This window comes from Coenobita brevimanus, chromosome 23, assembly GCF_032717465.1.
Source record: "Coenobita brevimanus isolate Jiangsu-jjx chromosome 23, ASM3271746v2, whole genome shotgun sequence".
Lineage (NCBI taxonomy): Eukaryota > Metazoa > Arthropoda > Malacostraca > Decapoda > Coenobitidae > Coenobita > Coenobita brevimanus.
The window spans coordinates 4,168,850-4,183,821 of NC_136976.1; positions in this window are offsets into that span (position 1 = coordinate 4,168,850).

Consider the following 14,972-nt stretch of genomic DNA (forward strand, 5'->3'; position numbering starts at 1 on the left):
AGAGAGTGACTGAGAATGAGGTGGGATGAGGAGTAAGTGTAAGGGGAAAAATGAGAGTAAGTTGGAATAAAGCATAGGAATAAGAGAAAGAAAGAGTGTTAGGTCGGAGAATAAAGTGTAGGAGGATCAGATGGAGAAATAAGAGGAAATAATGAATACTCCCCTTCCCCAGTAGAGAAACCCTGGGCCAGTTATCATTTCAGTCACTCAAAGGTGAAAGAAACATTAGGGAAGGGTGAAGATTAGGGTGAGTTAATAATGAGGTGATGAGGAAGACATTTAGAGATAATACTGTACATATCAGTGGTACATGGCTTTGTCTACACTGGGAGGCAGGGATACCGATTATTGGTTTTACCTATTCAGTTACGAGCATGCTGGTGGATGCTGATAAATAGTGAAAAGGTGACCAGTGACTCTCAGAACCCAGTGAAATAACTGTTGGAGCTCAACAGCCTATTCAGAATATTATGTGAGTTTCATAATTGTTGAACTTAAAAGTGGAGCATATATATATATTTTTAAATCCACAACTGTTCATGTAGTGAGAAAAGGGAATCTGAGAATTAGTCTCCCCCCTCTCACCAATCCTCCCTCACCTTGTTCTTGGGCAGCCTTTTTCCAGCCACCACATGCTCTTGATCGGTGAAAATGCTGTAACATACATTTGTAAGATACTGTTACTCTGAAGTGGTAGGCTCACGACTGGCGATTGACATGTTCCTGAGTGTTGTAAGATAATTGGTATAGCTTGTACAGTTGGCTCCAGGAGTCGTATTACCCATGCCATCCAGCTTTCGCTCGTGTGGCAACAGCGCACAATGTCTCCAATCCCTACCCCTCTGTCCCAGCCCTTCACTCTCCTCACCACTACCATTAACTGCCACCACTCATACAGTGTTAGCCTTGTATTCTAAACAGAATGTAGTAGCCATAATTCATGATCTTATTATATTTTCCATTCATGACATTGCCCTGCAGACAGCATCAAAGTTGAAATTACCGGTAATTACAGTACAAGCTGGGTTATCAGGCCAAAGTGAGAATGAAATGGCAAAACAACTTCTGAACTTCAAGGATACAAACACCCTATAGTTTATGAGTACTGAGGCCTTTGTGAGATTTTAGGGCCTGGATATCCCCATCAGCTCCTACTCTTTTGCCCCTGGAAGCATGCAAGTCAGTGACTGATGGGAGATGGAATAATAATAATATTACCCATTATACATCAGCTGAAATGTTGGATAGCATCATTCCTTTTTCTCTCATCCCATCATCTCCCACTCATGCTTCTTTGGTGCTTCACTTTCCTGTTCTCCTGACTACCTCCCCTCACCCTACCCCCTCCATCATCCTGCCTATTCCACCATGCTATCACTTTCTTCTTCAAAGGCAGTATATATTGCAAGTAACACCATATACCCTCATAGAGTTTCCATATTATATTACAGTATATCCTTTGTGCATCATTCAACAGCATGTTAATATGTCGTTTTATTGTAGCAAACTGTTTAATAATAAAATTCTCTGCTTTCTGCCTCCTACCCACACGAGTAGTGCGCCGTTGCCACATCGACAAGACAGGGATGGCAGGGGGTAACAGGACTCCTAAAGCTGACTGTACTGTCACTCAAAAGAATGTCTTTACGTGAACGCAGGACTCCATAATGAGCAGGGCAGTTCGAACAGTTTTGGCATTCCATATTTCGTCATTTGTTGTGTCAAAATGACTTGCGTCACTTTAGTAAGGATATTTTTTTGAGTGATAGTACAGTGTAATTAATCATTCTCAGTATCCAGGCCATATAGGAAACATTACCATTATTTTCATTTATATAGAACCATCGCTATTTTTTTCACTTATATAAAATATTTCAGCAATTCTAATATCATAAATCATGAAAGAAAAAAAAATAATAATTTCTCTCACTGTCAGTTATAAGCTCTGTGCAAGTTCTGGAAGCTTAATTTTTTACTTTAACAATTAGGAACTGAGTTGTATGACAAGGCTAACTAAGGACGTTTACAAAAATAGGGCTAACCACCAGGTGCTTAGACCTCATTAAAAAAAAAAAAAAAAAAAAAAAAAAAAGGTAAAACAAGATTTTAAAAAATAGAACACAATTTAAAAAAAGAAAGACATTGAGAATGTTTGTGGCAAATAAAATTATTGTCTGACCTGCATCTTGACTGTATTTTTGTTGGTAAAGTTTTTGGGTAAAATAAGTACCTCAGTATTTTGCAGGGGTTGATTATTTGTTTCCTTTTGTCTACATTTTATCACAGCCGACTTACAGACCAATGATTTACATTGGTGATTTTCTTTTATCATTTCTGTTATTGTATATCTAATTTTCATGTGTACAGTATTTGTAAGTTTCAGTGCACTCAAACCTCATCTTCTCTTTGTATGCATGTTATGACCCCAGTAAACTTTCAGGTATCCATTGTAATTCAGCCAAGCCCAATGCCGAATAAAGTGAAATGCTGGATATTGCATAATACCCCTCCATCAGCTCAACATTTGGTGTCGAGCCAGATATTGTGTTACAGTCTGTCTTGACCCTCCATCCTAAAAACTTTCCCAAGAGTAAAAAATGAAAACTAAGCACAAAATACAATAGAATAATGATAGAGTACAGTAATACAGCTCCAGTCGGCTGCTGCTTACAAGCCAGTTGTTACACCTCAACGCCGGATGTTGCGTAGAACCACTGGTTACATCCCGTTTTGGCGCCAGATGTTGCATAATTTCGCCGGATATTGCTTTAATAGAGCCGAGCCAGCAGCGCCAGATATTGCATTGGGCCGGATATTGCGGTGATGGATAATTGAGAGTTTATTGTCACTACACTACAAACCCCCAAATTCCAGAAGCTTTTAATTTCCAGAGTACTTTTTCATGGTTTAGAGGGGTGTTGTTGTAACCTCTCCTCTCACAAACAGTGCATATTTTGAAGACAGAGTTCTTCTGTAGGCATGTGTAAGGGTAGATGAAAGGTTACTAGTGCAAGGTACTATATTTTATTGACTGTGTTCTGGATTTTTTTTTGCATGATATTCTGGTTATAATTCTATATCTGTCTGTAGTCAGACACCATAATCCCATAAGGGGTGGCTGTTTGTCTTTGGGTTAGTTGTTTTACGGGGAGGGGCACTAACCCTCTGCCAATCCACTTGTTGACATGGGAACACGTGTGGAGTGGTTATATGGTTACCACCCAGCGTTGTAAATGGTTTTCTGGCTTACAGGAAACAATTAGGCTTGTCACTTAGTGTAAAGCCACCTGAAAAGGAAAGGCACTTTCCAAAATATTCCATTTGTCATAAAGCCTTTGGAACCAAGGATTTTGGATTTGGGAGTTTGTACTGTATTGCCATTTCCTTGTGCTTAGTTTGTAGCATTATTTACATTCGTTGAAAAGTGTATTGACTCCGTTGAGTGGGGGATGGATTTGGAGGGGTTTGGTCTCAACTTGATTTACCCCTAAAGTTAGTCTTACTTGAATTCCACTTATGTGTTGTTTTTGTCCAGTACCAGAAACGTATTAGAAGAGGTTTAAGTGTACAGAAATGAGGTAGATTTTATGGTTGGTGGCTCATTATCCAGGCCAATGGTAAACCATGTATTATTTTCATTTGCATATCAAAGCTTAGATTAAAGTTATGTTTTGTTTTGGACCTGCGTATCGCCTGTTTAAATTCTAAGCCTGTTTTGTTGTAGTACAGTACTGTGTGTTGCATTACCTTTATTTTTTTATTTTTTTCTCAGCTACCAAGTTGCATATTCAAACTTGACAATTTTTCTGCCTGTTTAATTATTATGTGTTGCTTATTCAGACTTGATCGAATTTCTGTTTGTTTTAGTGGTACTGTATGTATTGCTTATTCAAACTCAGACACACTTGGTTTTGTTTTTAGTACTGTATATTGCATAGCCTGACAATTTATTTTTATTATTATTATTATTATTATTTCACTACTGTATGTTGCCTGTTCAAGCTCGGGCAAAGTTTTCATTTGTTTACTGTGGTATGATGTTATACTCTTGGGTTTGATTATTCACGAAGCCATTCTTGAACCACTGTTTTATTTTGACATAAACATTGTACCCATAATTGACTAAATGTTTTTCCAGCCCATACAGCATGTTGACACCTTTTCAGTATTATCCTCCCTACCTCCAGACACCTTTATTCAGCTGGGGGGAACCATTTGTCATAAAAGGGTTCAGTGTTTCTTAATTTTAACTCTACCCATTTTTCTCTAAATTGGTCTAAAATTGACACCTCTCCATCATGAATATTTAATTGCAGCAGTAGATTAACATTAAGATATATAGTAAACTCTCAGTTATCAAGCATAATTCAGCCAAGCACTATGCCGGATATTGCATAATAACCCCCATCGGCTCAGTATTCGGCGCTGAGCTGGATGTTGCATTATTATCCGTCTCAACCCTCAATCCTAAAAACTTTCCCGTGAGTAAAAGATCAAAATTAAGCATAAAATACAATAAAGTAATGATAAAATACAGTAATATAGCACCAGTTGACTGCTGTTTACGAGCTGGTTGATACACTTCAATGCTGGATGTTGCATAGAACCACCAGTTACATCCCGTTTCAATGCCAGGTATTGCATAATTTCACTTGATATTGCATTAACAGAGCCAAGCTAGCAACGCTGGATATTGCATCAGGCCGGATGTTGTGACGACAGATAATTGAGAGTTTACTACTGATCGTGAAGAAGTGCTATGGAAAGGATATAGAGCCATAATGTGTTGTGTTTGGGGGGTGCTCCTCCTTCCTTCATTCCTTCCTTCCTCTTCTGGCTTCTTTCCTTCATGCTTTCCTCTTCCTTCTGTTTACGGGTGACTCTACATTGAGTGACAAGCCAAATGGCTTCCTGTACACCAGGAAACCATTTACTACGCTAAGTTGTCATTTTCATTTTTGTCATTTTGTTTTTGAAGGCTCCAACATGCTTGTATGCATTGGCCTTTGTCACCTTATGGCGGCTGTCCATGTTCCTCGATCTCTGGCAGCTTCCTTATTTAGTCCCTTAACCCTGAGGTCACATTCAGTGACCTTGTCCTAGGTCTTTTTCGGTCTACCTCTCACTACCTTACCCCCAACATTAACACTTCTCACTTTCTGCACCCAGTTATTCCCAATCCTCTCCACATGCCCACCCACATGGACGGTAACCATATAACCAGATTATGTTACCTGGTGGTTTAGTGGATAATTACGGTGCTCCAATCGGATTGAGCCTTTGCAGGCTTATATCCAAGGGGTGGTTGGAATTTATTGCTCACGTAATGCCACTCAGGGATGAGTGAGGCTGGTCACTCTTATCTTAAATGTCAGTACCAACTTGCCCAGCCCTGGGCTCCTATGCTCCTCATGGGGCAACATAGGGTTGGATGACGATGATGGTATGTTGTCTTCCACCACTGACCTACGTGAAATGGGCTGTAAAAAGATGAACATGTAGGGTACGTTAGAGTATACCAGAGACCTTCCCGTGGGCAGAATATGTGTTTGGAGGTAGGAAGAATATGTAAAAAAAAAAAAAAAAAAAAAAAAAAAAAAAAAAAAAAGTGAAGGGTGTTGATTACAGTATGGTATTTGAACATTGACAATAATATGTTCATGCATAATTATAGTTGGAACAGTACAGTATATGGTTTTATGTATTAATTCCTATCTTAAGTCATTTCCATAAATCTGTGTTTGACATGGAAAAAGGTTGGATATGGTTAAATATTATGATTACTGAAAAAAAATTATATAATATACTTAAGCCCCGTCCACACGAGCGGGCAATGCCCACAGGCGCAAGCGAGCAGTTTGCCTGTTGACGGGCACAAGCGGTGAGCCCGTCAACAGGCAAACTGCTCGCTTGTGCCCGCGGGCATTGCCCGCTCGTGTGGACGGGGCTTTACAGTTGCTGATTATGTTAAAGCTATTTTATAGACCTATGTGACATTACATGGATAGTTCAAATTTGACAGTTGAAAGAATGAGTTGTAATTATGTGGTATTGTTGATTGAATAAATACTGCTTTGAGATGTGTCAAGAGCCAAGAAGATTTTAACAATAAATGGAGAAAGGCCAAAAGCAGAGCACAGGGCAGAAATAAAATGCATCCTATTTATTCTGCTTTCAGTCTTTATCTGTTTACTTCATTTAAATGCTTTGTTGCAGAGGCCTTGGTCGGTTGCCAAAGAAAGCCTTAGAAAACAGGATGTAGGGTATGGTTTAAAGAGGAAGACAGTATGTGATGTGGAGGAAAAATTGCTAGGGGTGTTGCTGAAAGAGGGGGACAGTATGTGATATGAAAGAAAAACTACTAGAATATAGTTAGCAACAAGTTGTGTCGCCTTTTCTTGTCTCTTCATGGACCTTGATAATCAGTCAGCCATGTGACTCCATGGCAGTTTACATTGATTGCTGCACAATAAACCCTTGCTTCACTGTACCCCACTAGACCTAATATCAGATTTAAGAACACTTTGAGGACCCCTGGAGTAACCATCTCATGTATTGGATACCATCTGGTAAAAGGGAAAACCACACAGATTTATAGGATAACTCTGGGCCCTCCGCACGTTTTTATGTTTAACGTATAGTATGTGTTTCTTGGGTGTATGACAACCTACCAAATCCAACTGGAACACATCTTACACGCAGGGTGACTCAGAATACATTTACCAGCACCAATGGCAGTTTTTCCCACCCACTTGGGCTAGTCATGAAGTAGTACTATGACAAGGGTGTGAAATTATGGGCAGAGTTAGTGTAAATTGGGTACTGTTTTAATTTTTAGCACTAGAATATGCTGTTTTTCTTATTTGTTTTCCATTATTTGCTTGAAATCCCACTTCAGGGGGGGAACTATCAGACTTATTGGTTTATTGGCTTTAATGGATCGGGCTTCCCCCCCCCCCCAGTTGATCCGGTATAGAGAGGGTCTACTGTATTTGGCCTAAGATCAATGCCAGTATTTTCGCTTACTACAGATTCAGATTAATTTCAGAACCTGTGGAGAGAAAAATGGGAGAGGAGACAGCATTGTTGTGGATTGGACATGGTGAGAGGAGGAGTAATAGTGAGGGAAGCACTGAAAGTATCTTGGAGGCAGTCTGTCATGGTCATCCCTTTTTAGTGGTTTCCATAGTGAGGGCAGTATATCAAATACAGTGTTGACTCTCTGGCCTCTATTCTTGTTGGGTAAGGAAGCTCCCTAACGTCTCTTCCTTACTGATTTATTTTTGGAGATGGCTGGTTAATATCCTTTTTTACAATTTTTGTGCAGAGTATGGCAATACCAGAATGATGTAAATGACTCAGAAAAGTACAGGAAGGTGTAATAAGCAAAATAAATCACTAAGGAAGAGATGTTAGGGAGCTTCGTCAACTGTCGAGAATACGGGATTTGTATTTAGATTAAGTCGTTGGTTCTCAGATTTGTGTGTTATATAGAGGAAGTAGTGTTTAATATATAGTATTGGAACAAGGAAGAAGAGTGGTTGAGAGTGGGAGAGCTGGGGAGGACACAGCAGCCTGGATACTCATTTGTCATAGAGCATTCAGATGAGCCAAGCATCAGTGGAAGTGATAGATGTACAGGCAGGTCCCTGTATGTGAGTGGGATGTGTTAACAGAGGACTGCTCAGATGGCAGAAAATTGTATAACGGATAGAATAAAAAAGGATTATGAAATAAAACAGAGTGCGTAGCGTATGGGAACAATGGGGTTAGGCTGCCTTACACTGCTCACATTACGAAATTTGGGTGCAAGTTGCTCATTTTCAAATCACTGGTTTCTCATATAGCGGATGCCCGTACAACGGAACCCGCCTGTACTGTATGGGTAACATCCTCACATCCTTATATTTGTCATCATGTACAGAACAGGTATTTCACAAAGTGCACAAGTGCTATTTAGAAGCTTGCTTGTCTTAGACCATTCAGAGGAGCAGTGTGAGTGGAAATAATTGATACACTATAAATAACCTCCTACACCTTTATTTTGTGACCATGTATGGGACAGGTATTCCATAATGTACCCAAGTGCTATTTATCATCATCATAATCATCCTTATCATCCAGTATCCCACCAATACAGAGATGGCAGTATCCACAAATAGGAAACCAGAGGAGTGGAAACTCTTAGATGGTGCGCGATGACAAGACGTACATATCCATACACTCATCTTTCATGTGTATGTTTTTATTATGTAAGTTTTGGCCTTTTCAGTCTGTTTTGTGATCACCATGCCTTCATCCCCCCCCCCCTTTTTTTTAGTATCCAGATGATTTCATTAAGCTTAAGATTTCATTTTTTTTTTTTTTTTCCTTCCCCCCCTCCCTTCCCCAATGCATCAGACTCTGGGCATAGGCCTAAAAGTCTATTCCTTATGGCCCAGCTCTCCTACATACCACACACCTCCACATGTCACCACTGGAGGGGTTAAATATAGCCTTCATTAACCCTCTCACTTCCAGGTGGCTCACTGATGCAAGGATAAGCAAAAAAAATAAGTAAATAAAAATAAATAAATGATTGTAGTGGAGGGCTGAATCAATTATCCCCCCATTTAGTTCCCCTCTGGGTTGTTTAGTTGGTTAAATAGTGGAAAGGCCATAATATTTTGAATTGTTACAGCATTGTACAAGGAACTTTGTAGAGTATCTCCGAATGCACCAAAATTGAAGTCAAGGAAACATAGGATATAATACGAAATTTTAAAATCGTGGCACCTTTGGCGTTCCTCCACAGAGTGCCTGGTATTATTCACATAATGATGATTTGTGGGGAAACTTTAAAAGCACCATAGGTAAAAAAAAATTGCTTAACCTCATTTACATGGTTTATCAAGTTTGGCACGGAGCTCCTCCTGTTGACCGCAGTTACCTATTAGTACTGTACTGCTTATTTATTAATGACAGGTTGTAATAGCCCACCTTAAACACTGATCCTGTTACATCCTCTTGTTAATGTAGCCTGTATACAACTTGTTAACCATCATGACTGAAAGAGCACAAATTCAGTACCACCCCCATTGCAGTAGGTCGGGGCGTGTGGATATGATGGGGAAAAAAAGTCATAATTACGTGATGGCCACATGTCTTTTAGACCTGCAGTGGTGAGGGGGGGAAGGGGTTCTAGCCCCACACAGATGATGGTGCTTTGTGGTACGACATTCTTATAATTAGCCAGTGTTGCCTTTTGTTAATTTACCTTTGTCTCACCTTCAAGTCTCAGCTGGTGTAATTCCAGGCTGTATTTATTTTTGTGATGTATCCATATATGTAGTTGCAGGTATTATAAGTATTGTATACTGTAATTTCAATATAGCAGTGACTTTTTTAGGAACCAATGCCAGGATTATGGGATGTTGTTGTGAGTTTGGAAGAAATTTTGGAATATGGTGAAATATACTATACTGTAATTTCAGTATAGCGCTTTAAACTAAATAATAATAATAAGCAGCAGCAGCCAGTGCTAGGATTGTGGAATGTTGAAGTATTGTGAGTTTGAGGAAGGAAATTTTGGCATGTAGTTAAATTTCAGAGTATGATGGAATGGTAATATGACTAATGGAATGTTCATACCCTATGTGGCCAGATTAGTTGAATGATAGGGTTTTGAAATGCCATATTTTTGTGTAGCCAGAATATTCTAATGCTGATATAATGAGACCACTATAGTTATTAATTTGAATAACGGAATTCCAGATAGTGTGGCAGGAATAATGGCAATAGGTATTATTTTGCTCTGTGTGAGTCGGATACGTTTATGTGAAGCTACAGAACGTGGTGAATGATTTTGGCGTATCAGATAGAGCCAGGATTCCGGGGGCTTGAATGATGAGTGAATGAAAGCATGGCCCATTGGATTGGCAACTTTGGGCTGTCTGGACGTTGCTACTCCTCACCCTGCCCTAGGGTGGGAAAGGAGGTCTGGATGATGATGATATTATTATTATTTTTTCTTTTCTTTTTTTTACCAGAAAGTGTGTCTGTGGGTATAATTGAATCCATTTGAGTAAGGGTATTGTATGAATGAAATCCATTTGAGTAAGGAACTTGTACGACTTTTTGAAAATCATTATGATCACCTAAATTTGTATCTACAGTATGGGCAAAATTAAATCTGTTTAAGGTAGGGTATTATAGGATGTTTATTTATTTATTTTTTTTATTGTGTCCCTGGTTGTAATTAAGTTCATTTGAGTAATTACAAGACAGATGACACACAACTCAGGACGTAACGTGGTGCCACCTTTATGGACAGTGTCGTAAAGGGTAACCAAAAGGTGCTCGTCAGTGCTCTGCCTCGTTTCCCCTCACTTGATGCACTTAATGGTCACTTCATTACTCTGTGTGCTATGTTGTGGATGATATAACTCCCACTTTCACTCAGACTTGGTCATGATTCACTAAAAAGTTGCTGTTCTGTCAGAAATATGTATGTGTTTTATTTCCTGCTTGATGCTGGAGAGGGATGCCTTCAAGTGGTAGCATTGTTATAGACAGGTGGCTCCACTGCCCTTGCTATACAGTCATCCCTCAGCTCCCTCCCTATCCCCTGAAAGAAGGATGGTGGGCAGCAGGAGGGCAACTTCAGCCTGCAGTCCAAAGGTTTGCACTTCAGATGAACCTGGGGCTTTAACAACTACTGCCGCAATCCCACAGTCAAGCCAGAAATATGTGCATCATTTAGATTTGCATTCTCAGTGGCTTAAGAACTTGATTTCTGCATGTGGTGCTTCAGTAATTTTATATAATCTTTACCACCTGTATCAGTTTACAAAAGCATAAATATCATAAAGAGAATAGTGAACTGTATTATGGAGCCTTTATAAACAAAGTGAAACAAATATGTAAAATTAAATGCTAATGATGAAGTGTTTTCAAGGACCTGTGATTAAGGGAGAGATTGTGGTGGATGATTATAGGGTTTAAATTGCCTCCACTTAGCTAACTAGGCTTGTATATGAATGATGTCAGGTATTTTTTATTATAATAATAATTATTATTATTATTATTAGTTTTTTTTTATTTTTTTGGGTAAGTGTTGAAAATGTGTCGAGCACCAGTGAATTCCTTACTGGAAGAACTGGCACTCATGACGAACAAAAAGCTGGACTCATATACTTGTTGGTTAAGGAGGCTCCCTGGCACCACTTCAATAGCGATATATTTTTGGATATGGCTGGTTAATATCCTTTTGTACATTGTTTATGCAGAGTATGGTGATATTTGAATGATTTACATAATGCAGAAGAGGTAGGAAGGCGTAGTGAAATAAATCACAATAGGAAAAGGTGTTAAGGAGCTTTCTCAACAGAGGAGAATACAGGCCTTGGTATGCCACTTCTTGACGGGATAAGCATCTGGCAGTAGATAGACAGACAAATATCAAACGATACGGTATTTAGTGTGGAGACAGTGAAACGAGAGTACCATGTGGTTTGTTGTCATGGCCTGCACACACACCTGAGAACATACTGTAGTTTGAGGATATATAAAAAGGGAATATATAATTTAATGCATTGTAATAATACCCATTTATTTTGTCCATAATTAGTAACGATATGGCTGGGATATCATAATACAGGTTTGGTCAGTGTTCAGTTGTTATTCTAATTTACCTTCCTCTGTTCAGTAGTGGGTGTAATTTCAGGTTGCTTCTCACTGTTACAGTAAACATTGGCTATCATGGGTGCAGCTACTGAAACAATTTTTTCGAGGAGCCAAGAAGAATTTTAAAAAATGGAATACTTAAATATTGGTTGGCTGGTAAAATGTGATACCAAAACAGTACATTGTCAACAGTCTTGCTGGGTTTACAGAAGTGTATTGCATATAATTGGCTTAATATACAGAAATATAAGTTATGGGGAAAAGAAGATGCATCAGTATGTTAAGCCATTTACATCTGGTATCTTTTTTTTTTCTTTTCTTTTTTTTTTTTTTTTTTTTTTTAAAGAAGAAATGAGGGAGAATTTCTGTACAGTAATCAACAGTATTTCCAGTTATGTGTGCCACTCATTCACTAACCATTCAAGTCCCCGGAATCCTAACTTCACCACAAAGGCATAGCCATCCACACTTATGTGCTTCAATTTACGTATCAGCTAGGGTCAATCTGATGTTTGTCACCACAAGGTAAAAACAGGGGTGCCAAACCCATCATACCCTCCTCTGTACAGTCTCTTCCAGCCAGCTCTATTTCCTGTTAGTTTTCTGCCCTCGTTTACCGTAATATCAACCCCACCTTCAAACTTACTCAGGTACATTCTTTACACCACCCTTTTCACAGCTCTTCTCTCCCAGTGATCATACCATCTAAGTACGCGCTCATCTCTAGTATCCACAGACTTTCCTACGTCACATCTTTCAGGAATCAGATTATTGCATATCCTGTCCACTCTGCACACAGTTCCTCAATAACCCTATTTCCACTGCTGTTACTTTAAACCTAGTAAGATATTTAGAACACAGATTATGAAGCTAGAATAACAGAATGCTGCAATATTAAGGGGCTGGCACATTTATATACTGAATACCAGAAGACAAAATGTTAGAATATTGAAATAGTTACTAGAATACTGAGAGACTGGAATAAATGGAATATCACACTGTTTTGAGGCCGGAATAATGGAAAACGAATATTGTGAAGCCTGACCAATGGAATGTCATGCAGAATATTTTGTGATCAAAATAAGTGGGTATTAACTATTGTTCTACCTTCACTGGCTTGGTGTATACTGTGTGTCCTCATTTGAAGAAAATGATGATTTGTACTTTTCGCATGTAAGAATAAATATTTATGAATTTGAATTATTTTGTGTTAATCAAGTACCCCTGGTTTATCTGTCCATCTTAGTTTAATTTGTATTGTCTCCATTTTAAGACGAGATATACAATATACTGGCACCCTTTCCGGACTTAAGGCATCCAGCTGTAGATCGGTAAAATATATTAGTCTGACACTACTGAAATGCTTGATATTTAATTTGCTGACTGAAAACATTACATGAAATTCAGACAAGTCATCAACCAGTTTGCTCACCCGCTGTCATAATTAAAGGTTATGTAAAAAGGAAGTGTCAACTTGTTCATGAAACGGAGCCACCAGAATAATGTAATGACCCAACACCATCTGCATCACGTGCAAATTCATAAGTTTATTGTCTATTGTGCTGTACGCGTAGCGTTAGCCAATCTCTTGTGCCCCGCCCTCTTCCAGCTCGCTCGAGCCTTACTACAAAACAGTATCGTATTATTTACTTTCACTTTGATTTCATTTCTGTATGACAAAGGAAGCACTAAAATTTGCTAACTGAATCAAAATCAGTTTGAAAAGAACCAACCCGCCTCCTCCCGCGACTGCAGCTGAATTTTGGCGCCAAGAAAGTTAAGAGCTTGGCAATAACACACCGCAGCTGTGCCGCTGTTACCATTAAACATATTGCGTCATCTATCTCATATTTGGTAAGTTACCACAGTATCATAACCATATTGTAATTTTCCTTATTAATTTCCTTCATTAATTTCATTAAAATTAGAGAGATCGAATACAGCTAGTAGGAAAACGAAATGTCACTGGCTTTGCCTACTCAATACAGTATAATTATTTATACCAACAGTGCCATATAAGAAATTTGATTCTATACACGTGGTCATTCAAATCTTATATAAGGAAAATGGTTGTGTGTGTGTGTGTGTGTGTGTGTAATTCACCGGGTCGGTCAGGATCACTGGATGGTCGTGATCGTCAGCTTTTACCCTCCCGGAAGGGAGCTGAGAGCTCATATAGTCCGATCTAAGGGCAAGGCTGTGACCTTCACACACGCACACACCCGTCCCCTTGTTCAAGGGGGACAGTAACCGCCCACTTCGTCAGTGAAACTTCGCAACCTGAGCGAGGCTCGAACTCCCGTCTACCAGATGGCAAGCGAGAACGCTACCACTGAGCCAGCGAGCGGTGTCGTGAGAGAGAGAGAGAGAGAGAGAGAGAGAGAGAGAGAGAGAGAGAGAGGAAAAATGTCAAAACACTAAGTTCTTTGTAGAATGTATACCTTTTTATTTTCATAGAGGGAACTTTCGTTACTTTACAAACCTTTCAGGCCGATGACGTTCCTTGGTACTTTTTTCCAACATCTTTTACTACAAAACATATACCCTAGTTAAATGTATAAGATACTGCAGTTAATGGGTCAAGTAAAAGTTTTGTTACTTCGATTAGCAAGAGCGCCTGACATGTATACCCAATGCTGGTTCAGCAAGACCGTACTCGGGCCGGTGCAGCGTTATAATCTGTGTGAGTGGGCGGGGCCATTAAGGGGGCGGGGCACAAGAGACTGGCTAACGCTACCTGTATAGCATCTAATACTTAGAACAGGTATACAGTATGTAGGGGGGAGGAACACGGCATATAACAACATATCGTAATGTTTATAAAGGCTCCAACATGCATGCGTCAGCCTTGGTCACTTAACGGTGCCTCTCCACGCTGCTCGATCTCTGGCAGCCTCATCATTTAGCCCTTATCCCTGAGATCACACTCTATGGCCTCGTCCCTAATCTTTTTTCAGTAAGGTCTGCCTCTCGCAGCCCTACACCTACATTCACACTTCTCACCTGCACCCAACTGTCATCCTCTATCCTCTCAACGTGCCCGAACCATTTGTCTACCCATTACAACACCAATACACTCCATTCCCATCCTTCTGAACTCTTTAATCGTAAACCTAGCTCCCCCCTCCCCCCAAATCTGGCATTCAAGGACGCAGAATACATCCTGCTAATCATGACATTTCTGTACTGCGTATGGGCCTATGAATATCCTCTTTCGTGCCCAGGTCTCATTACCATACAGCATTACATTCCTAACACATCAAAAATTCCTTTGCACTAGCATTCCCATCCTCCTCGGTAGTACCACC